The sequence below is a fragment of the Aythya ferina genome (assembly GCF_964211825.1).
Source record: "Aythya ferina genome assembly, chromosome: 2".
Lineage (NCBI taxonomy): Eukaryota > Metazoa > Chordata > Aves > Anseriformes > Anatidae > Aythya > Aythya ferina.
Window position 1 is genome coordinate 32061432 of NC_140297.1, and position 24287 is coordinate 32085718.

Below are 24287 nucleotides of genomic sequence, written 5' to 3' on the forward strand. Positions count from 1 at the left end.
TTGTTTAACTAGGTTTCAGAGTTGCTAAGCTAATCTCAGGTGCGCTAGCTTGATAGGAATACAAATGAGATACGTGTTTGATTTCTTCTGCATTGCCAGTAAGAGAAAATGCATACAAAACAAATAGTAATGATTACCAGAAAGGATGAAAGAAAAGCAACAACACTACTCTAATGTGGGAAAGAAGAAGGAAAAACAAAAACAAACAAACAAAAAAATCAATTACAGTTGCTTTTCTCACCAAGTAAAAGCAAAAAAGCAAAGGTCCTGTGTTGTTTATTGCAGAGGTGGAAAGGGGGACAGTGTGCTCTTATGGCTGCTGGGCTTTGTAAAAGTTTTCACAGGGGTTTTTAAATACTTAGCAGCTCAAGGTTGCCCACTTCTTGCTTTTATTCATGAGTATTACCAAGTTTCAGTTTTACTCATACAAGTGTTTTTGCCCTGCAGAGACCCAGCTGTTAGTCATGTGAATTGAACTTTCAAAAAAAAAAAAAAAAAAAAGTCTCCTGATATTCATTGTGGTTTATTTGCCTTTTCTAAATAATCCAAAATATTAACCTTTTAAAGTATTTTTTAAGCTATGTACTTCTGAAATTCTTCTGCATGTTTGAATGTTTGTTGTTAGCATTACTCTTCTTCAAGTGTATTCCTTAGAGAAAATCCAAATCTCACAGCACACAGAAATCTCTTTTCAAGAATATGTTTAACAATAACAGAACCATGCAGTGGCCTTGCATATGGTATTTCACCATCTTGATAAATTAAAAATTGTTCAAAACCATTGAGCAACGAGAGTTATGAAATATCTACTTTATTGCTTTAGACCCCTAGCACTTATTTACATGCAGAAATAAAGCATGCTGTAGATGTTTATTTGGAAGACACGTATATAACTATGGTTCTCTAATCACAGCTTTCATCACACTCCAGTTCAGCCAAATAATGCCCTGTGTTCTGGTCTGTGGTAGAGGAAACCCCAAAGGGACTCGTAATATAGCAGAGTGCTCAGTAAATCATCAGTTGTGTAATTATGCAAAACCACGTTTAGGTACAAATAGAATTAAAATACTTAAAACACTGTTTGCTATGTCACTTAGTCATAACTGCATTCTCTGGGCAAGGAACAGTGATAAGATAAATTACCTAGCTTATAAAATGTAAGGGGTAAACAGGATGTGAAAGTCTCATGACTTAACATGAATATAAATAAAAGACAGCTTTTCTGGAGTTCAACCAGGATGATGGTCTAGCAAAACAAAGTGTCTCTTACCTTGTATGTTTAAGCACATAAGGTGAGTTATTCAGAAGGAACTTAATCCCCTTTTACAACTTGCTGCAAAACTGTATATATCCTAAGTGTGGTAGATGCTGGAAGAGGACAGTCTTATGCAAACCTTACAAAAATGTTACTGTTTGTTCTTCTAAAGGTTACAAGCTAAGAACAAATAATAGGAATTATATTGTTGCATGTAGCATGTACTTTGTTAATCTGTAAATTCTGATGCTGTTACTTCAAACAGTTTTGGGGGAAGGGACTAAGAAAATCCTTATATCTCAAAGGTCTTTCTACTCCCTTACAAACATACTTTTAAAAAGGCCTATAAGTTTATAGGAAGAGACCTATTTCAGCCTAACCATGCTGTTAAGTTCTGGTATAACATCATTCACAATTTCTGTGAGGTCCTTCAAGACATTTCCTTTCCTCATAGAGGCATCAGCATCCCTTCAACATCAGTTTCAAGCCTGGGTCACATCCCATCCCTTCCCTTTAGCAGCACCCTTTACCCCTACACCCCCCAAAAATAGAATTCCAGATCACAGTTTTACATCCACCACTATCTTTAAAAAAAAAAAATAAAATAAAATCTTTATATTTTTTTTCTGACGAAGATGTAGTCATAATTAATACTTTGTACTTGAATTTGAATTCACAGCTACTTCTGCTTGCTATTTAGCAGCCCAAAAGCATACTAGTCAGGGAAGCACCTTCCATTCATGTGTTACTGGAAAAAAACTACCTATAGTGGTACTGAAAACTATTTCCTGTTTTTACACGTGTTGGCATAGCCTTAATATTGTTGCAAAATAGTTCTTAGTGGTATAGTCCATTGTTTTCACTTTAGGTTAACACCAACTCAATTTCAAAAGGGAAAGGTAGCGTAATTGCAACAGCAGGAATGAGGCTGTGAAGAAGGACAGAACCACACAAAGGTAGACTTGAGGCAGAAGAGGAGAGCTGACAGCAGCAGCTTGGAAAGAGGATACGAAGCATTTCTTGAGAGAGTAGTCTGCTGGGAGTAGAAAAAAGGAGCAAGAGAAAAGGAAGCTGCCCAACACTGAGGCATTAAAGAGTTACATTGTCTACTTCCATTCTTGGAATAAACTGAAATAACATAGTTATGAATTATTTTCTTCTGGGGAGGAGAGTGTTTCTAAATTAGTATGAGAAGGTCTGAAAACAAGGCTTCAGTGATGATTTAAAGGATTATCAGTCATACTTAGTGGGCCAGGAACACTTGACCACTTACTTGTTTTCCTGAGACTATCTTCAAGTGACAATACTGCTATTAAACTTGATGAGTCATCCTTAAGAGCCGTATTCCTTGTTTTATCCTTGTGCATTCTTTACAGATATACCATGGGATCAGCATTGCAATGACCTTGCATACTTACCGGAAGGTTTGTAGCCACACGAGTACTGTGCTCATCCAGGCAGAGCGGTGCACTCATTATTTTTATTGTCACTTCCACAAACCTGCAAGCACTCTGCAAAGAAGTGTGTTATGGCAAGTATATTTCTGATCAAATACAAACTTGGCAGAAAGACTGTGCTCCCAGTCACTCCTTAAAGTATTCAGAGAATTTTCTTTCTCATAGGACTATAAATGCTTAATTCGAGGAGGGAGTCAGATACAGTTGTACCTTAAGGCTAATGACTATAAAGGGTTTCATATTTATAAAACAGCTCCTACCTGTTGCCAAACTTCTTGGTGTTCTTTACATGATTACAGTTTTCACTGACTATAAGCCCAGCTAGTTGTTGTGATGTTCTGGATCCACATTTTGAAATCCCACTGCAGACACTGGAAACTGCACGTTTATCTACCAAAACTATGTGTGAATGCAGAATTAAAATCAGAAATACAATGGAAGGAGATAGGGATACCACTGACAGGCTCTCCAGCTAGAAGTTTATGAAGATTTTTGTAAAGTGTAACATAGCGAGTTCACTAAGTTGAAAGGCAAGCTTGGAGACAAAAATATAATTGTGAGGGGGCGGATTTAACATACACAGAAGGGGCACAGGCAAGATTTAGAAATAAAAGAGCAACTCTGCTGACTTGCAGAGAAGCACAAAAGAACACAAATTATTTTGCACTACTAAAAGGAGGGCAGTCCCACAACCTAAATAACTGTTAGCTCGCCAGCTAATGAAAAATGAAATCAATGACCTAATTGCCATTAAGATACCCTCTGAAACAGCAGTAACCTGCATTTGGAGGGCAAAAGGATACGTCCTCTTGTTTTATACTAGAAGACAAATGAAGACCAAGGAAAGGGGAAACAATAGCCAGCACTGGGGGAGGGACAGACTGCATGAACAGACCAATTTTGCTTTACTAAGCAGCTTCATTAAAGTGGTTACAAGGCTATTCTAGGTTCATTAGTAATCCTAAAGTTTCACATCTTTTGCTAAAGTCCACAATAGATTTTTCACAGCATCATTTCCTTATACTATAAATTAGCTTTCATTATGCACAATCAACTAATGTAAACCAAATTTTGGCCTCACATAGTTTAGCCTGGCAGAATGGTTGGCATTTGCTTTGGTTTTTTTGGTTTGTGATTGTTTTTTGAGGGGAGAGAAGGTAGGACACAGGAGGTCTGAAGAGTATTTTATTGTCATCAAACATTTCAGGTGTTCAGTCCCATTGTTTAAAAGCAGTGCTGTTTTTAAATGCTTTACAGTTCTGCTTTATGGTTGAATTCTGTAAGAGCAAATGACTACACAGAAACATGATTGAAAGGGGAATTCAGAGTGTCTTTGATGCGTGAAATTTGAATATTCTGTTATTGCAGGATGTTGCCTGTTCTAAGCTTTTTGGTGTGAGCTGCCAGAAGTTCAGATAAGGTTCTGATCAGGCTCAGAGCTCTACAACCTCCAGTCAAAGATTTTGTACACTTTCTGGTTTATCAGCATTTGCCTAGGTGCAGCACAGACAGAAAATGCACAGGCATGTGCAAAAGGGCCAATCTAAACAATAGTATGTGAATATTGGGCAGTAAATAAATAATTACTGAAGAAGCATCACATGTAGTTCCTGCTTCTTCTTTTGCAATATCTACCCATTGTTCAGGTTCTTAGAGTTGTTTATTGGGGTCTGAAATTTATTTTAAAGCCTTTGCTAGCCTACATCCCTTCACTGTAGTGAACTTTCTGCTATTCCAGCAGTTGTCTCTAACTAAATCAGACACTGTTTTCCTTAACAGTTTAATCCTAATTGTCTAAGCAATTGTTAGAATAAAGATAAACAATATTTCTTAATATAAAGGAAACAGTCTCAAAATTATACTGGTGTCTCTTTCAGAAGTCTGTAATGACAGGCCTAGAATCATCTCAGAATTTAATATAGAACTTAGTCATCAGCTGCTTAGCTTCTGGCCATTGATGTTCTGTGACAACAGTGCACACAAACAGAAGGCTTCCGAAATAAGGGGTTTAGAACTGTCTATACTTTATACTTTAAACTTTATACTTTTTTACTTTAAGAGGTGTTTTCTGAGCATTGCCTCACAACCCTAGGTGTTCAGAGCCAGGCTTGAAGAATCATGACAATGGAAATTAAAGTTGTTTATATTTTCCCTGTTTCCTGAACATTTAAGAAGCAGTCAAGTCATATTTTCAGAGTTTGCTTTGCAATCATAAAGGCTACAAACTCTTTTAAAGGTTATTTCTACTTGCATTTAATAACATGGCTCCACAAACTCAAAGACAGAAGCTAAATATTGTAAGTTTTGATAAATTTGTAGGACTTGGCAAATACCATGAGGATACTCGAGGGCTTATCAGACTTTCTTTCCATCGTGCATCACTGCTATTTGTGTCTTCTCTCCGGGTGAAGGAGTTTATTAGTATTGTGAATGCTCTCACAGCTGACGCTCTCGCTGCTCGGACCCTTGAGGTCACTTTGCAGATTGGCTTCATTCTTCTAGTTTTTTGTTTTGCTGCACACTTATGGCAGTTTCTTCATAACAAAGACTGATGCAAAAAATACCACAAAATGCAGAGATTTAATTTAATCATCAAAAAGAGCCTCAGGAAGTCCAGATTCCTGAAATTGAAATGCTGCTGGTAATACATTAGCAAAAGGACAATACCAAGGAGTACCGTCATTACTTATTTGAATGACAGCATTTCCCTCAGTTTAGTTAAAGTTAGACCCAGAATATTTTCTCCTATGTAATTCACACCACAAGTTGGTTGCTGTTCCCCTGAAGGAGAGTTGAAAACTGGTCCTACGTCAACTCCAAATAGTTTTTCATGTGGTACCAGGACTACTAGGTCCCTCCTTCACCAGAAAAACCTGTTCCTTGGGCACTCCTCTCCCTCATAGTTACACGCATAGTCAGAGAGGCCACTCTGAAGGATCTTCCACTGGCTGTATTTTATATACAAAATGTGCCCTTGACTAAAGATCTTACACCTCTCAGTAGTACTACGGTTTGTTTGGTTTATAACTGAGATCATGTTTTTCTCCTTGAGATTTTCACAAGATGTTTATTTATTTTATTTATTTTACCATTACTTTTGATTGTATCAATCCCTCTACAAGTTAGTAGACATTCTGCAAGGCCACTGCAAGCTACTAAGGATTAAATAAAAACCAAAGAGTTGTTATCTTCAACTCTTACTCAAATGTTGCCATTATTTCCTTTCCATTTAAAGTTCTATATAAACTCTAATAAATAGATACTCTATTCAACTCTAATAAATCAAGTGTCTCATCTATCAACCTGAGCCACCTTAGGGAGGTGTGATGTGAAGCCTTCTTTTCTGTGTGGGTTTCTCCTTCACTTTACTATGAAGGCTAATTGCCACTTGTCCATTCTCATAATTTACATCCAGTTCCCAGAAAGAGAGACAGGTTTACCCACTGTCTATTGTGAAAGAATTGGAACAAACAATTCCACTGCTGCTGCCATGACTTCAGCAATACACCTAAGGTCATGAAGTTAAGAACATAATCTGAGCTTTTACAGTGGTTCAAATATTAATCCTTGCAGCAAAGGCATATCCTGAAGTAGAACAGTAAAATTCTCCATATTAAATCCCAAAATTTCTTGATAATTTCCAGTCTCTCTTGAAATAGATCCTCTTGAAATGCCAACTTGAAAAAGGATTTGTAAGCCTAAAATATGTTTCCTCTTTCCTTTAAAGCCTCCATGACGTCAGTTAGTTTAACAAAGGCTATCTCATTTTTTTCAGGCTAAGGACACAGTTCTGCCTTATGTTACAAACAGTACAGATGCTGCAGTCAGAGTATAGTGTTGTGTTAAACTTACCATATGATCACATAGATTTTATTTGGAAACACTGAATATAAACATAACTTGACCCAGACTACTCTGGAGTCAAAGTTGAGATTGCAATGTTACAGACTAAGCTAAATTCATTTAAGCAGCTGTGCACAGGAGTCTGCAATGCAGTGTTGCGTTGAAATTCAGATCTGCTTAGTCATCATACTGATAAGAGATGTTGGAATGATACAGATTGATTAACAGCTTTCTACAAACCTGTTTTTGCTAGATTCCTACAAGGATCACAATTTCACTTTTGAGAGATGAAATAGTTGTTGCCAGAAAAAAAAAAAAAAAAGAAAAAAAAGAAAAAAAAAAAGCCCATTTTACTCCAAACTCAGAAGAATAAGGAAAGAAAGAGAGAAAAACTCAGAAGACAAATTAAAAAATAAAAATAAAAAATGTGTTCTGTCCTACTCTGTGACTGATGTCTTAACACTGTTAGTTTGAATTTTTTCATCTGTTCAACTAAAAATTTGCCAGTTCAGAAAAACATTAGTTACATGAAGTTTTTCCTCAATACAAGAGGCAGTTAAGAACTTACTTAATATATGTAAGTGTTTCCAGATTTAAAACCCAAACAGCAGCTAGTTCTCTAATTAAAGCTCCAAAGTGACAACAATGACAAAGAGCAAGGTTGGAACAGAGAATTTCCAGTTACAAAACATAAATCAGCTGCACTACATTTTTTTTTTTCACTTTTCAGGAGCAGCCCTATAAACACATTTAGGAAAAAAAAATCTCAGGAGAAAGAAACAAAACCAAGTTAGAATAATATAACACAATTTTAAGATTTTTTATTTTAAACACAGTCCCTCTATGTCCAGCTGTGGAAAATAAACAGCTGGACTACAAAGTCTCCTGGTATTCACCTTCATCCATCCATACGCTCTCTGCTCACCCACTGTCGTTTTTTTGTTCTTCACCCTGTGATTTCTTCACCATTACTTAAGCTCTCTTTACTTCTATTCCTCCCTTTTCATACTGGTAATATGCTTCCTTCCTATGTCTCCTCCCGTGCAGCAATGTCTCCATATTCCTTCCAGAAATACCTCCCATTCCCCCCATTGAGTATGAATCCAGGCTCATGACTCTTGCTTGGCTCCTGGGGAGGGAACCATCCCAGGGGAGCGAGCAAACTGCCAGGCCTCGTCCATCTTCTGCCTCTCCTTCAAGCCAAAGAGCTTCTATCTTTGAGGAGAGGCACTCTGGGATAAGGCTTATGCTAGCTACCCAAAGCACTGCTGGATCTAATATGTCAGTCGTTCTTGCTAATGGAGTCAGTAAATGCCATCTCTGTATCTTTAACCTGTATAGCTTTTTCATAATATGAAGTAGCTTTAATTAGAAATGCCAAATATATGACACACTTCATCACTACAGCAGGTCCTGTGGTTGGTTTTCTTTTTGTACCTAAAGCCACTGTCTGTGGAGTCATGTGTCTAAGCTGTGCACTGACAAAAGATTCTGCTTTAGGCAAGCAAGTTTTCTTCCTTCCTCTTGACACAGAATTGCTTACTCATGTGAATCCTAAAGCTGTAGGAAGGTCAGAAGATACATCTCTGTTTCATGATACAGAAACTCCCTGGTTCAAAGCCTTTGAAAAAAAAATCTCTTTTCTACTCCTAAAGCTTTTAGTTTTCAAAACCTTTGTTATCTGTTAAACTTACCACTGGAATAAATGCTGCAATTGTTTTCCATGCAGAACTAAAGGAGATGTGCTTAAGTGTCTGTAGGATTGTGACAAAAACATATTTATACATCATCTTCCTATTGATCGGGATTGGATAGCTCTATTCCCAACAGTGCTCCACAAGCACATTGGTATTTGAAAGGACAAGCCATCAGTATTCTTCTGAGAAATCTGGAGATTTCCAGAAGTCTTCCAGAAGTCTTCTTTATTACTTCAGCATTCTGTACCCAAAACCAACAATACATACACAGAGTTGTGCTCCCACAAGAAATTTATTTCTGAGATAATAAAGATACCTGTCTTGTCTTACCTCAGGTAAGAATTGTGAATAGAGTTGCATTAATTCATAGGGATGCACATAGCTGATATTGCGATAGTTATACAGAAGCTGTTGTATTTTTGTAACCCCCTTTTGAAATCTTTGCATTAGGTAGAGTTCAATTGTGGAATGAATTACAATGAATTGGAATGAGTCTGGAATGAATTGGATTGCTGCACACTAGCTAGAGAGAGCAGAATTATATCTGCTCCCGCAGAACTTTTTTTTTTCTTTTCTCTTTGTACTTATTATTCTCATCATGTATGTAAAGTACACAGGTGCTGATTAAAAGATTGCAAAAGGGACGTGGAAAAAATCTTTTTAAACATACAGAATGAAATAGTTTGAGTGGCACTTTGTGATTTGTTTTCCAATTAGGAATGACATTTAATTTTCAGAGTTGAACTGTTTTTAAGATAACATTTTGTTGGCTCAGCTGCATATGCCTACTCCTGTGATTGCCAACTATAATTTTCAGGAGTTTGGGCACAGAGCAGGCTAACTGCTCCCAGTTTTAATGTGTAAGACAATGCTTACTGCTGTGAGTGACACAACCCCCAAATTATTCAGGTACAGTTTTTATATATGTATAGATTATTGAAGAGGCTGTAGGTTTTAGCTCTTCACTGACTTCATAGATATTTGGGATAGGTCTTTCCCTTGAAGAAGAAGAAGGGAAAACACAACTTTTTATGCAGATCATAAATTGTCTTGAGGTCAGTGTCAAGGTTTGTAGGCATCAGCACTGATTTGACAGTTTTCTCATTAAAATCCACTGGTCAGAATAATACAATGTACTTTCCTCATGATAAATATTTTTAAGTTGTTTAGTTAGTAAAAAGAAATCTGTTACAAGGAAAATACAACTTTTAAAAGTACCCCAACTGTATGAAATATTTCACAGAAACAAGTGAAACTATATCTCTATTGCTAACACCCCGCAAATAAGAGGCCTGCAGTGATGGCTACACACTCACATTAAACTGACACTGTCTTCCTGTGCACCCAAGTGCTCACTTTCATCGTCTTCCTTGTGCTGCTATAACCACTGAGGCTTTTAACAGGGTGCAGTCAGGCAAGTTTGGGAGTGCAGGCCACCTTTTTGACAGCAGCTGGCATTTCATCATGTTAAACTGATGGCATAACCATGACCTCATTCTGCAAAACTGTCAGTTCAACTCTGGCATTTTAAAAGACTGCACATTTTAAACATGTTGTAACTATAATCATGTACAAGATACTAAGGGCAAAACAGGATGCTGATGAAAAATAAGTGTATTTCCACTAAAATACGATACAGCTGATAGTAGTACTGAAGGTAAACTGTGATGAGGGGATTGGTATGTTGTATACGTGCTTCTTATCCAATATAAAAAATAGGTGTGCCACAAAGTAAAGGACGAAGGACAAGGAACCAGATGACTTCCTGTGTTGCTTTCAGAAAATATTTACTTTGAAATGCTTGAATGTCTTTAAAAATGCTTTAGATTAACTTCTTGGATTGAATCAAAGCAGTAATTATGATTCCATGAGTTATTCCATGAGGCTTTGATCCCTGACATGCTGTATCATGTTAGTGTTTATTACAGACCACCATGATGTTACCTGGCAAACAAGGAATCTTTTATTGTGCTAGGACTTGCACATAATCAAACCATCTTACTAGGACTGTAAAATAATTTTTTTTTCCTATATAAGCTTAATGCTATATTTCAACTTTGTTTCTCATAAGCTGCAGGGAATTTTTCCAGACCAAATAGTAAGCTGTTCTTTATGTTCCTGCTGATGTATAGCATGCAGATTACTTATGAAGGGTTTGTTTTAAATTGTATTTTTAGATTGATTTTTATATGATACCAAAGGTGTGTGTACGGATGTACACACAAATGGGATGTACACATACCCATATACACACTTTTGTATGAGTATGCACGCATGCACGCATGCTCACATGCATGTTTATCCCTCTGTTTTTCATTAATACCTTTGAGCCCTTTGGCTAATTCCAACCAAATTAATTTAGGACTAGAGTTCTAAAAATAAATATGTTTCTACAAGGCTTGGAAAATGGCCACGTAAAGAAGAAAATCTCACCAGTGTCCTGATGAAAAGAAAGGTTGTAGTGCATACATTATTCAAAGGTAGAGAATCTTCCTGGAGGACAACCCGTATAAATGTCTCAGATGTTGGAAAAAGGGCAGTTTCTTGGTCTATGTCTAAACAGTATGGTGCACATTGTGATACAGTCAATGGTCACAGCTGCCTGGTTTTCTGTCTTCTTTCTTTAGCAACTCTAGAAGTATTTTGGAGTACTTCTGAGTCCTCCATTCAGATGCAGCTTTTTATGTTAGAGACCTAGGTCCTTAGAGTACTCAACTTCACAAAACTACTTGTTGAAGAGTTTTAAAGGATACCTGGTGCTTGCATCCAGCCTGTGTAGCTCTTTGTCACCAGAAAGATTTGCTTCTCACCCCATTTTCAACTGTGAAGTCACAGGCCAATCTACATGGACTAGCAGAGACCTAGTGCTGCCTTCAAAAGTCCCAAATGCACCAGAGTGCAAAGTTTACAGGAACTGAAAGTGCATCAAACTCTACAGGACGTGCTCCACCTGATATTTTACATCTTTTTTTTTTTTTTAATTTGTCTGACACTTCAAACCAAAATATTATATAGCACTATAAAAGTATATTCTGTCTCATGAATCTCACAAGTCTCAGGAACTTTTGTCAAAGATCTTAAATTTACTTATGTGAAGAATACAGAAGACTTATACTTAAAAAAAAAAAAAAAAAAAAAAAAAAAAAAAAAAAAAAAACGAAAAAAAAGATATAAGCTTCTTAATTTTGTGACTGAAGATAAAACCTTGAAAATGTGATACAATGACCAGGAAGCAAATCAAAGGAAAACACAAAAAATCTCAGATTGTAGACCAGTCTTATGATTTTGACTCATGAATTTGAATGTCCTTGTATTGTCCTTGCATATTAATATTGTCCAGTATCTTATCTGGAAAAAGAAGTCAAAAGGTGCATGCAGAACACCCACAGGAATGGCAGTAATACCGTTACATGCTACTTTTACATATTTTTGTTTCCTGTAGCCCATGAAAGGTATATATTAGGATATTCTTGTAATAACTCTACAGTAAAAATATGTTTTAAGTTGTAATGTGGCCTTTTCTAGTTATTCTGTATACAAATATATTCAGGATGTGTGATGAAGAAATAAAATTTTCTTCACTGTGAAACTATTTAGTGTAAGAACTAGGAAAAGAGTTTGGTTTATTGTTGTTCTAATTTTAATTGATAAGCATTTGATTTAGCAATAGATTTTCCAGGTTCTAAAGGACTAAGAAAAGATAGGACTAAATATATGCCTCTTCTACATTTATTATGGAGGACATTTTAGGAAATAATCATCATCCCTGTACCAAAATGTCACTTTAAAGGTAAACTGCAGTCAAAAATAAGTAGATAGGCACTTTTGTGCCTATAGTCATGTACCTATAAAAGAATTTTAAAACTTCTATGGAGTTATGGGGAGTCTTAAAAACTTTGAATCACAAAACTTAATATTCTTGATGTTCTTATGATAAAGAACACCTTTCAAACCATAGTTATAAGAAGCAAAATAAGCTGCCTTAAAAGCAGTGGAAATGAAAATGTTTGGTTTCTTCTGGATTTATGATCTAGTCCTGCATATTATATTCTCTCAGTAAGCTCATGTTGCCCTAGTATCCTATAGGGCACCCACTGCATAGCTCTGGTCTTCTCCAAGACCTTTGCTAACCTCTTCTGTAGCAATATCACACAAAATCCACCATCATTTGCAAATGTAAACCAAATACCCAGCATAACCTTAATCTCTCTTATTTTACCTGCTGGCTATGCAGACTAGCATTTAGGTACTGTACCAGATGAAGCGCATGGTATGACAAGCACAGTTACACGTGTTCTGACTGATCCTGACAGATCAGCCAAGCAGCTTCTGTTACATAGGAAAAATGTCTGCATTCTTCACATCTTCTTATTTTCTCTTTAAAGAATCATTACTAGCATTTGTCTTCTCTCTCTAGGTGTCTTTTTTTTTTTTTTTTTTTTTTTTTCCCCACTAAACTTGAGTACATACACCAACTGTGAAACCTCAGTGCTTTTGCTGTAGTTGCTGCTGCTAGATGCAAATTACCAGAAGGGGAGCTTACAGAAGCAGGACAATTTCATAACCCTCCTTTTCTGAGGAAAGCATAAAAGAAAGAGGCAAAGTTAAGTTTAAAAAAGTCAAGTTACCTTTTGACTCTCTTCAGCATTTTCTCATGCTGTTTTATATAGAAAACACAAACAATTATATCCAAGTAATTCTGAGCATATTTTATTTAAAGCCCATTCATTTTAGCTTAATGTGCTGGTTCCCAAAGTGATACCAGGTTACTTTCATGATTCTGAATTAGTACAAAATTGGAAGACCAACAAATGCTGAAGAAGAATAAGCCTCTGAATCAATATTTCTAATGTGAAGTCAGATCATATTCCCTGGATATGTATTCTGGGATGACCCATTAATGTATGGCTCCAAGGATGTAATACAATAGGCTTGCTTTTTCCACAGTAATGCAGGGCCTGGATTTAGAGTACAGGGTGTCAGTGAGGAGCATTTCACTTGCGAGGCTCATTCTACATTGTCTCTGTCATCCAATTATAATTATGTTTATTCATGAAAATCTGTAGTGTTTTCTGCAGCTCTCCCTAACATTAGTGCAGAAATACCTTAAGATTCTTTACTTTGCCAACTTTGTAACAATCCATCTGAATGTTCTTTCTTAATCACATTATCTTCTTTCTCTTTCCCATACAACCCCCAGGAGACCTAATTTAATACATTATATCTTCCACAGTGACGGCTCTACCTTTATGCTTAGCTTAGGAACTGACTAAAAATTAAAAATAAAAACCTGTGCAATCAACTGTGGAAGCTTCTAATAGGTGTATAAATTCACAAAATTATTTAAAAGTCAGAAAGTATACCTAGTAGAGTTGCAGTTAAACAGATAACAATGGCCAAATAACACAGTTATTATAAATTTTGTGACAAAGTGTTTTCAAGACTGATATCTTTTATTAGTTACTAGAATTGCTTGGTAAGAACTCTCTTAAAGCCTGAAAATTGCATTCTCTGCTTCAAGGCAGATAATAACTAACAGGAAAGATGTGATATTTTCTCTACAGTCTTTGTCCCAGCTGGTCTTGCTAATGTTTACAAATATACCTATGTTCAATTATCTTTTTAGGATAGTTCTCTTCCTGAAAGGATGTCACAGGCTCTCTGGTTCTTTAATCATATCAGTTAAGCATTTCAAGGGAATAGTTTTAGTTACACTTTTTTTCAGCAAGATAACTGTAATTCAGCAACCAGAGCAGTTCTCCTGGAGAATGTAGACAGAAGCTCCATGCCTGGGCCCTGGGAGCCCTAAGAGGTGCAATTGCCACATGAGACCTCGCCTGGGACCTTCATACACATGGCCACTGCTCCTGGCCTAGACCACCATTTCAGCTCTGGCCTACGGTATTGATTTCTCTGCCTGAGCTATACTGCAAGTATACTTGTTTTCAGCCCTGTTTGTTGAGGTAGTGTTTGTTTTTACTGCTCTGCTTGCCTTGCTGTGTTGTGGTGGGAACGAGCCCTGTGGTTGAAGCCCTGCCTGTGCTGTACTCTTCCCCAGCTCCCCTTGCTCCTGATGCAGCCCTGCTATTGTTGCTCTTTGACAGCTTACAGCTCAGTCTGCTGACTACCATAACTTCCTGGCTTGGATTTTATTCTTTATTAGAATAAAAATTCCACCTATAAAAGGAGAAGGTAGTAAGTCTTTTTAGGTTTCATCATACCACTTAAAAATAGGAAGAGGGGCATGCTTCTAATTCTGGAAGAGTATTGGGAGTTTTCTGCTTATCTGAGAAGTTTCTGATATATAATGAAGTCTTAGTAGACTTAGCCAATTACTTCTCTTTCCTGACTTAGTAACAATTAGTCATCTTTTTATTTAAGAATCGGCTTAATATTAAATCTGAGCGTTGCTTTTTTTTCAAGCCTATTATATTGAACAAACTGGAAAGTATTTGGCAGTGGAGGTATTACATAATGTACAACTTCTATATGCCAGAAACAACAAATGTTCATTTTGGCCTGCTGATTTTATTAAGTGTATAACACTGAAGGAAAAACTTGGCATAACTTTGTCTTGTCTCTTATTTGAAAATTAAGTCCTGTGCCACTGACTGTAATGGATGCAGAGTTATGCCAAAAACATCAGTTCTCCCCGCATGCTACCAAACCATTTCTCCTGAAGCCTTCTTGCTTGACACCTCAGAGCAGAGCTAATAAAACAAATTCCCTACCTAGAAGTCTGCGACTAATTTATTGCCTGATCTAAATTTCCACAGTAGCATGCAAGAAAGCTGGGGGGGAGGGAGCAGTGTGAGTAAAATAAGCAAGAGCTTGCCTTGCTAGAAGAATCGAAGTTACTAGATATACTTCTTTGTGTTTTAAAAGGTCTTGGGTGTTTTGTCACTCATAGACAAATGATGTTGGCTTTATACTGTGGCTGTGAATCGTACTGATGATTTGTTTACAATGTGGAATTCAGCATGAAGTGCTGGAAAACACAGGGCACTGTTTTGTTGTGGAATATGCTAGAACACACAATGAATTTTCCGTTTCAGTAAAGCAACTGAAATGGCTGAACCTAATTGTCTGAGTGGAACGCTGCTTCCTGTGCAAGGGCCTCATGGGTGCCAAGGATATTTTGGGTTAGCAAAACTAATTCCTATCAAAGAAGGGTGACTCCAGTGTGAAACTTAAAGGTTAAAAGACCTGGGAAATGTGGAAGGAATTACTTCATGGGGAGCAGCCGAGAAATGCAGCTGCATGTCCAAGAAGTATAGCTACAAGGTGCTTTATGCATCTGATCTCCACTGAAGCGTGAAAGTCTGGATCACAGTGTTTTATTTGTGGAACGATTCTGAACACATGAAATGCCAGGCGAGGGCCGGGAGACACGATTGCTCCGTTCCTAACTATCTTAATTACTGCTAAACACCCTCCTTAAGGGCCGCGCTCCCGGCTGCCATCCGAGGCAGGCCTGCGGCCTCCGCTAGCACCACCTAGCGCCGAGGCGCAGAGAGACCGCGGGGGCCCGGCCTCAGGCCTGTGCTTCGCAGCCGGGCTCCGAGGCTTAGGTACTGCGGCCCTCTGCTCCCCCAGCACGGGGTCAGCTTTGTCTGGTGATAACGCTGAAGTCGAGTACACCTTGTTGACTGGTGCCTGGAGAAGCAGAGCTGGGCTTGTGAAGCCAGACAGATGAACCTCTGCCCTTAAGCAAGGACTTTACTGGAGCTAATCCTGCGTCTCTATTTACTAAATAAATAAATAAATAGTAGTGATAATGAAACCCAGCAAACACTTCCAAATGTGTGAAAACGACTACCTGCTAGCATGTGTCTAAGTCTATTCAATGTTACCAGATTAACACAAAATTAAGAGGACTGAAAGGAAAGGAATGTGTATGAGCAGAAAATGCTTAAAAGCAGAGTGGGCCTAAAGTAGAGAAGCCATCCATTATTACTGTGTAACTACAGCTTGATAAACAATAATTACGTGACATAGGTTGAACAAGTTTCCCTATGCTGTTTCCCTTCAACTGTGAAAGCAGATGCAACTTTTTGGACATCTAAGGGCTTGTAGTGAACTTGGTACATTCTTTTTACTGCTTTAATATTGATTACATGACAAGTCTTCACAAACAATGATCACTGATACAGCAGCAGTGACAGCATGTCTTATGCAAGTGCTTCTGACATGCTGGTGACAGACATAATGCTGCACAACTGCTTTCTAACAGGAACTAACACAGTTACAACAAGTCATCTACTGTGTGAAATAGTTTACAAGTGGCTTTGAGGTTCTCTGTAAGCCATTACAGAGGAAAGATGTGCTTCCAGCATACAGTGACCATACAGTGGATATGCACAAATTAACTTACTTTGAAGTAGTTAATAGCTATTGCTATCCAACCATAGAAACAAACTTCCTGTGGTTTAACTCCCATTGTTGAAGGGGGAACGTATAATGCTGGTCAGGTTTATAGGTGCTAAGGAGTGGTACAGACAGTCAGACAGAACTTAGCAGACTTCAGAAGAGGCTGGAGGGAAAAAAATAAATATATTTGAGAAAGGGATCATATTATTTTGTCTGTGTAGCTTATACCTAGTGGCAATTTAGAGGAAGGCTGTTAGATGCTTCTGCAATATGAACATGAAAGCTTCTAAATGAATGTTTTTTATTTTTCCTTTAAAAAAAATAAAAAATCAATGTCTCCTATAGCAATACATTAGACTGACAGACTTTTATATGAGGAAAAAGTGTTTTCAATGACATAACTGCTGTTTGTATTTCAATTTGGATGGTGGACTAAAGGCCAAATTCACTAAGTTTGAATATAAAATTCATTCCAAATAGATCAGTTCTGAAAAATCTTAGGTGTTCTTACTGAAACTAATAAAACCTTGAAAACTTCTGTTCCAGTCAGATATGGTAAAATCACATGCCAGCAGACTTGCACAAGAGTACTCACTCAAACTTGATTTTTTTTTGAGACCCAAAGACATGGAGAAGATTCAAAAAGTAATCTTCTTCATGGAGAAGATTCAAAAAAGTAAAACTTGCTAATTAGAAGAAGTGACATAATTATTTTGGACCCTCTGCCTGATTATGGTAAGTGTAATAGGCTTATTAATGGGATAGTTAACAATAATGTAGTAGGCTGTCTTTACCAGTAAGATAGAACAGGCCAACAAAGTTAAGGCTTCTTTACTACACTTCCTACAGCCCTGCCTCTGTACATTGCTGCTTATTTAAATGCACGTTAAGACCTTAAACTACCACCTTTATAAAGAAACAAATGAGTTTAACTCCCATTAGTCCTTTAAGCAAGAGTACGTGCCAATGAGATTCTTCGCATGACCTTTCTCTTCTCCAAGCTGAACTGTCCCAGTTGTCTCAGCCTCTCACATGAAATGTACTGGGAGATTTATCCTCGGGACTAGAGACAGACATGTCTCACCAGTGCAAAGCAGAGGGGAAGGATCACCCCCCTCAGCACTGTCCAGCTGCCTCAGCCCTCCTGAGTTAATCTCTTCAGGTTCTGTGGACTTGTGAATGTCCAATTTGCAGAAATGTTCCCTAAACCGATCCTCCTCTACTCCTCCTGTACAGATGGCCAACCATCATTTCTCCAGACTTTCCCACTGGTCTCAGGGACCTGGGATTCCTGTGGATAAATCTTAGCAGCAAAGACAATGTTGTGAGAAAGGCTTTGAGTACCTGGGCCTTTTCCATGTCCTTTGTCATCAGGTCCCTGCTCCTTTCAGCAGGAGGCCCACATTTCTCCAAATCTTTCTTTTGTGGCTCATACCTCTGTAGAAGACCTTGTTGCCCTCTATATGCCGCATGTGCTTTGCAAGATTCAACTCCAGATGGGCTTTGTCTTTCCTCCTCTTCCTCTTCCTCTTCCTCTTCCTCTTCCTCTTCCTCTTCCTCTTCCTCTTCCTCTTCCTCTTCTTCTTCTTTTTTTTTAATGTCATGGTCACTTCAGCCAATGCGCTTATTATAAATGCAGAATCCCTGTCATGAGCATTAGCTGCACAACCAGTTGTTGACCCATGCATCAATAACTGCAGCTCAGCTGTCAAGCCTAGGTGCATACCAACCTGTCTTTGCTAGGAATGAGCTCTCAGAGGCTATCTCTACAATGTCAAAACAATCTTGGCTGTTTTTTTCAGCCTTTGATTACATGCTTGTTGCAAAAAGCACTTCAGATCTTTAGTTGAAACATTAATTTTTGGTGCAATATTTCTGTTTTTTTTTTTTTTCTGTTGAAGTGAACTATTTATAGATAACTATTGGATTTTTATTCATTTAGAAAAATATTGTGCACACAATTTTTCAAGGTATTTTCTATAATTTACAACTATTTTATTGATTGGATTTCATTTTAATAGGCCATTTGAGTGGTGACAATCTCTTAACTAAAAAGAAGGTAAGGATTAGGAAATAACTAGCAAAAAAAATCCTGTTGAGGGCAGAAAGAAAGCTCTCTAGTTTTTTATGGGTTTGTGTTTTATTCCTAATGCCTCCCTCTGCTGCAATAGCCCCAGTACTCTTGCATTCTTTTGAAACTCACTGTCCATACAGCAAATCAGATTAGAGTTAAGCATCTCATACTAGCTCTTATTTGGAGTTATGCAAAAGCTGATCATTTGGGTGTGAAAGAGGAGGAAAAAACAAACAAACTAACTAACTAATTTTTGTTAGTTTTTCCTAAAGAAGTGGCTATTAACTTAGGTTTCTCCCCTCAACTCAATCTTAGATTTCTACAAAGCTTGCAGGCATTGAACTATCTTCTTTCCAGTTTAGTTTGTAGAGGCCAGTGGGTTCTGGTCTTCCTGAGAGACAGGCTTCCAGACTTGTGGGCATGCAGCATGACTTGGTCAACCTTACTGCATCAGAAAACTAGTCTAGAAAGGGTAGTATGTAATAAGCCTGTCTTACAAGGGGACAAGAGTTAGTGTGAGGGAAGGTATCAAAGTGATCCAAGTTCCATTTTGATTTCTGCCACAGGCTTGTATGCCTCTAATGTACTTACTGCACCTCCAACCACGAGAAAACTTGTTCACTTAGGACTCTGCATTGTTTGGACAACATTCACTAGCAAGATTACCTGCTGTCCTTGGCTGTCACAACTGCTCTAATGTAGAGATTACTTTTCTACAGGTTAATGCAATTTTTCAGCATGTAAGATACTTATGTAATAGTTTAGTTTATAAATGTCAAAATGCAACTCAGAATATAAAGGGCAGTAGATATTTCTTGGGTTTAAAATGTCTTGATGGTCAAATAAACCAGCTGATGAAATTATAGAAACTTAATGATATGTGATAATGATATGTCCCAACAGACTGAAAGTGTGTCAAAAAATAAAGAATAGCACCGTATTTTCAATAACACTTGTTCATTCTATTGATCTCCATTATTATTTAGAATATTCCTGTCAAATAGCGTGAGAATAACATGCTAATAATGATCTGTAGTTCCTTAGTGATTTTTAAATAGATTGTTTTCTGTCAAGAAATCATGCACATCATCCCATTCAGCTTGTAATCTGTGACAAATCTGTACCCATTTTGGAAGTGTTCAAAGACTATGTTGATTAGAGGTACATAGGTCCTGAATATTGAAATACTAAAGCTCCTATCTTGAATATAAATATAACCAGCATTAATATCAAGGCTTTAACTCTAGGTGGCAGTTTATTCCATCATTTTTTTTAAATGTTAGGTTTAGCGGCAGCATATTGATTAGCAAGCTTTCATAAATGCAACACTATAAACACGGAAAGAAAAAGCAAGTCAAAGAGTCAAAACAGCTCTCCTGATTTTTATATATTCTTTCCCAGAATCAGGTCACTGAGTAATGGGTTTTAGAGGGTATGACTTGCAAATGTTTTCTGAGGATTTTCCTATAAATCTGAGATGACTGGGAATGGCCTGATCATGATTCTAAAGACTCTCTGCCACTTTTTTTTGTTTGTTTGTTTGTTTTGTTTGTTTTTTGTTTTTTGTTTAACCAAATATAGGCTCAAACCAGTTGGTAGTTACTGAAAACCTCTAATATTCTTGCTGCTGCTGCTTCAAGTACTTGATGTTGGTTGCTGCTCCTGAGGAACCTGCACATGTTTTTGCAGCCCCTTGCTAGGATATTTGCTGTTCTAGTGCAACCTTTTCTTCTGGCTTTCTGCAAGCCAATTGCACCAACAAGAATGTGTACACAGCAAACTGACTTACCTGTTTGCACTTGCTGAACTCTTTGTAAAACTGCTTCCTTTTTAAGGATATGACATCCCCATAGACTTGAAAAATAAATCAGACACAACACAGAGGATTTATAAACAATTAGTAAGGGGTGAGTGATGGTGTAGTAACGCTGCATTGGTCCCAGATATGGATAAGCCAATGCAGTTCTCCAGCAACTCTGATCAAATCTGTTTTATGGAAGTTTGATGCTCATATTATGTGAAAAAGTAGATAAGCTTTTGGAGCAGCTAAGACTGATCCTTAGAAAAGTTATTATCTATCACTAGAATTGCAAAACATAATGGGGTTTTAAGCACAATTTTGGATCTTTCAGTTTTGCTCTTTGCCTTTTGATTGTGCAGGGCAATGATGACCAGCTGTCATTTAACAAAGTCCTTGCAGCCTATATACAACCAGGTAGAGGATGCTAGGATGCTATCATTAGATAACCACTACTAGTACTCTAACATGTTAGTTGAAAGCTATACTCCAATTTATTCTGGAGCTCTGGAGTTTATTCTGGAGACCCCACCTGGAGCACTGTGTTCAGGTTTGGGGCCCCCAGCACAAGAAGGATGTGGGCCTATTAGAACAAGTCCACAGGAGGGCTGCAAAGATGATCAAAGGGCTGCAGCACCCATCCTGTAAGGACAAGCTGAGGGAGTTGGGGTTGTTTAGCTTGGAGAAGGGAAGGCTCAAGGGAGACCTCCCAGTGGCCTTCCAGTACCTAAAGGGGGCCTACAGGAAAGCTGGTGAGGGGCTCATGGTCGGGGCTGTGGGGATAGGACAAGGAGTAATGGCTTTAAACTAAAAGAGGGTAGATGTAGATCAGATATAAGGAAGAAATTCTTCACTGTGGTGAGGCACTGGAACAGGCTGCCCAGAGAAGCTGTGGATGCCCCATCCCTGGAGGTGTTCAAGGCCAGACTGGATGGGGCTTTGGGCAACCTGGTCTGGTGGAGATGTTCTGCCCATGGCAGGGGGGTGGAACTAGATAATCTTTAAGTTCCCTTCCAACCCAAACCATTCTGTTACTCTGTGACTCTATGAAATAATCTAAGTAGATGATATCTGAGGGAAAATAAGAAATGCAAAGCATGTGGCAGAGAAATACAAGTGAATAGAAAGGCAAGAAGCAGAACTAAAAGAAAATGTTCAAAGTTAGGTTGAAGAGTATTAACTTACTATACTTTGAAAGCAGACACTAGAGAAGGAATTAAAAAGAAGGAAACTGTAAACTTTTAATGTTGCTTTTAATTGATTCAATAGCAAACAATCCCATCCTGCTGTACTCAATGGCTGTGAAAACACATTCAGTGACTTCAGCTGTGGCCAGATCAGGCTCACTAACTCCAGCACCTGTAAGTGAGGTGGGAACAGATGTCTGTATGCTCTGTCTAATCCATATGCAGGGTATACCATATGCTAGCTGTTTGGTTTAGAGTTGATTGGAAAAAGTCCCCAGCTTAGTCTTAAATGTCATTTTCATGCTTACCATTCTCCTTGTGCAGTGTTTTCCACCTGCTGGTGTGTTTTTACTGTTGATGCTAAAGATCTCAATTGAGAGTTCCTCTGTGAGCCCAGATGACAGTATGGATAACTTTTGATATTGAATTACTGTCACTTTACTTTTGGTTACATCAAAGTACTCAGCATATTCTACTGAAGCTAAGGCAGAGCTCTGGTTAGTAACTAATAAAACATGAGCATTGTTTTACTTGGAGGCAGCCTAATGAAAGTGTGGTGTTTTTTTTTTCTTTGTTTGTTTGAACGTGACCATATCTAATAAAAGTATTTGCAGAAAAAGAGTAATGTCAACATTTTTATGCAAACATAAAAGCTGAGCATCAGTATACATGACAGTCACAAAGTTTGAAAGAACTCCTGTATGCTGTGTTTATAGAGATGAAGATTAATTTGATGATAAAGTACCACCAAAAGCTTGAGGGATACTTGCCTGATACTTGCCACAACTCGTAGACTCCTTTTGGGACAGTAATTCAGACTTAATATACTTTGAATGATGTTCAGTATTGCTAAAAACAGCTATATATTTGAAAGCTTAATATTGCTTTCAGAAGGAACTAAGTGTTTAGGGGATTAGCTGAGAGTCTAAGAAACTGTGTCACCATCTCCATTGCAATTGCGTCCAATCCTTTTACATGACGTTTGTTTTTTTTTGCCGATAATACTGACAATCTTGGATTTTCTTTTCTTTTTTTCACTTAAGTAATCTTCATAAGACTACTTTTGAGAAAGCTGTATCTGTCATTTCAAAATGCAGTGTTGTGTATCCAGCTCAAAACCTTTGTCTAACTGAGATTCATGATGACTCTAAGGAATATTACAGATTGATGCAAGGACCAAGAGAATACAAGTAGCCCAAGCCATTTACATGTACATGATTTTTTTTCCATTTTGAGTTAGAAATTCTCTGTGGATGACCACTGAAATCCTCAAATCTCAGGCGCAGAATCTAAATGCTTTAAATAAAGTAAGGACATTCTCTATTTAATAAGGTAATACAGTAATATGTGCTTTAACTTAAATTATTACTCTTTTTGAAAAAGGCCTAGTGGACTGTACACAATCTACATGGACTACTGGAACATGAGCACCAAGCTAACACATTAGGTACCTAAAATCTTAAGTAGTTTTTGATGTTTCTGTAAATCTTAGCTAGATGTATTCCATTACCAAAGTCTGGTCAGGGGGGGATTGATGCCTAAATTCAGACAGGTCTGTAAAATATGCTCTATTCTCCTTATTCTTAAGCTGTGAATGCTTAAAAATGGTCTTTCTTTACTCATTATAAGCACATAACAGTTCTTAAGAATGCATGTAAATGTACCGTGTCTCAAACAAGATTGTTAAGGGAAAAGACATCTTCTCCAAGAGGTGAGTCTTCCACCAAGTTGGCCTAAGGCAAGCTTGGCTTTCCTATCTTTTTCCTCACTTAAGACAATTGAAGTCAAGTCAGGCTATACAATCTACTTTTATCCTTAACTCCTTATATGCAATCATGAAACATCTTTCTCTTCAAGATTCTGTTTTTTCATTACAACCAACTAAACTATTAGACTTCGAGGACAACAAGAGTAATCACAGAGGCAGTTCTCTATCATACTACATACTCAGTGCTGCGGGCTTTTGCAGTGGTGTTGTAAAACATGAGGAATCTGAAGGTTGGCAAGTTTGGTTCCAGTACATTTTAAAGACTTTCCATATAGAATAGCACACCCCTGAGTCCACTTGCTGCTCTCGTTTCTTTGTTTGTTTGGTTTTGCCTCAAAAATTTCAAAATCCTGAACTCACAGGTTTCTGGCTCAAAAGGGCCTCATTACCAGCATTTCTAACATCTCTTTTCCTGATTCAGAAAGTTAGTTATTCCCTTACACGAATGCCCTCTCATAGAACCATTAAGGTTCAAAAGACCTCCAAGATCACCTGGTCCAACCATCCCCCTACCACCAACTAAACAATGTCCCTAAGCACCACATCCAACCTCTCCTTGAACACCCCCAGGAACGGTGACTCCGTAGTTTAAGGCACTCTCATTATAAAGCACTCCAGTTACTGGTTGTAACTATTTTAAGCATTAATATTAATAACAACTCTTTTTGTTCTGTCACTACAATTACTCCTCAAAACAACATGACACTCTACTGGTTCCACAGATGAAGTTGCAGTATATTCTCTACTACATGAAGAACAGCGTGATATTTTTTTAAAACTAAGTTAGCTAGAGAAGGCTCAAACATCCACAGAACAAGCTAATTGTTTAAAAATAACT